Source organism: Penaeus monodon, chromosome 29 (genome assembly GCF_015228065.2).
Source record: "Penaeus monodon isolate SGIC_2016 chromosome 29, NSTDA_Pmon_1, whole genome shotgun sequence".
NCBI classification, from domain to species: domain Eukaryota; kingdom Metazoa; phylum Arthropoda; class Malacostraca; order Decapoda; family Penaeidae; genus Penaeus; species Penaeus monodon.
The window spans coordinates 21989803-21991791 of record NC_051414.1 but is presented as its reverse complement, the minus strand read 5'-3'; positions in this window follow the sequence as shown (position 1 = coordinate 21991791).

Below are 1989 nucleotides of genomic sequence, written 5' to 3'. Positions count from 1 at the left end.
CTCTCCGTCCCAAGGACCGGAGCCCAGTCGCTGCCGCGCCATAGAATTAAGTGATATAACATTCCTGGGGTCTTCTAGATATACTGTAGTGGGGATAAACCTTAATGCACTATGCAGTAGAGAATTGAATCCCTTGAAATTTCCTCTGAGACGAAGACGATGAGGATGAGTAAATTGGAAAACGAAAGAAACACGAAGTAGAATACTATTCTAAGTCGGCGAAAAAAACAAAGTGGAGAATCAAGTCGAAGGAAGTCTGGAGTGGGAAACAGGAATGAACGAGGTAAGATATTAGCAAACTTTGTAGAAAAGTGCAGTATTAAAAGTAATGAACACATTCTTGCAAAGGAAGGAATGTTGAAATTGGCCTTGGATGAGGCCAGATGAACTAACAAAGAACGTGACATATCATGCCAGGTCGGACCAGCATAACAATGGCAACATGCTACAGCCTTTGATAAAACAAACGCAGGAAGCAATCACAGGATGGTAGGATGTACAATCGATTCACTTCAGAGCTGGGAGGGATAAACTACTTTCAGAAAGAGCAATGTAAAATAAAAACCAAAAAACCGCTTCGACAAAAGGTGAAAAGGCAGATTTTCAGGCATTGGAAGTTAATGAGGTTTTAAAAAATAAAATCTGTTTTAACAGGATTTATTTGAGAGGCGCATAAAGAATAAACAATGTAAATGTTACAGAGGAATATAAATACTCAGAAGGAACGCGCGATCTCAAGCAAAGAGACGAGATGTATAAAATCAGAATAAAGAGGGACGTGACAGAGAGAAGAGAGCTAAATAAACCTATGAACATGGTCCTGGCATATCAAGAACCCTTTATTGGATGCAAGAGTAGAGATCCATAGTAACTCAGCCCGTTCGATATGTATACATAAGAGCAACTCCCGAAACACAGTGTTTTGCGACTAATCTTGCTACATGAGAACGAAGACCACAAAGTACTTTTTTATCAAATTGTCCTTCAAGATTTTTAGGACAAGACTGACTTGAATTGCAGATAAAAACCAGCTACGTGACCAGGCAGAATTCAGAAGTGGATATTTAATCAAGTATCGTCTGTTTGCCATGACCGGCTTATTGAGAAAACCGCAGAATTCAATAAACCGCTATACCTGCTTTCGAGGACTATGAAACAGGGTAAAAGAAAATTCTAATTTCAATACATAAACAAGGATCAAACGAACACACTACACGATTCTCACAAAATGACAACGTTACTACATTGCTGATTCGGGCTGTCAACTTTGCCAAGGACGCGTGGGTGATTTTGTCAACAACAAGAAAATATTGCATTACAACAACTTTGGGCTTTATTTATGTACCGAATACTAAAAATCCAACACCTATCAGATGAAATAAAGACAGGAAAGGAAGTGATAAAAGGAGGTGAGTAAAATATCCCCAAAACTATTCGTAATTAACTTCAACAGCATTGTAGGAAGATAAACTAGGAAGGGAGTGAATAGATAAGGAACAATAGGGATAAGCTTGAAAATGAACAGAGGTGAAAAAAGTAGTCAAAAGTAATTACAAAAAAAAAAAAATAGAGGTTGATGAATACAGATACTTAAACCTGGCACTGAAGCTTACAAAGATCATAAAAACTAACCGCATTGCTCTTGAAATTGACACTGAAATTTCGTACCAGTATGCTTCAAAACAAAGATTTTATAATCAATGTGTACTCCTGATAATGACGTACGGATATGAAATCTGGAAACTAATCAGATCATTTAAAAAAAACAGATTGAAGTAAGAGACACCATAGCAAGGATAAAACGGTAAAAACGATATGAGTTGGACATATAGTTAGAAGATAAGAAAGAGATAGTAAACGCAGTAGAAGGTCAGACGTAAAAGTACAGAGAAGAGACTGAATAAAAGTGGGTGACGTATGGCAGAGATCAGCAACACGAGTAGGTTGGGATGCCTTTGTTCAGACGCGGGCCACTAATGGCTGAGGATG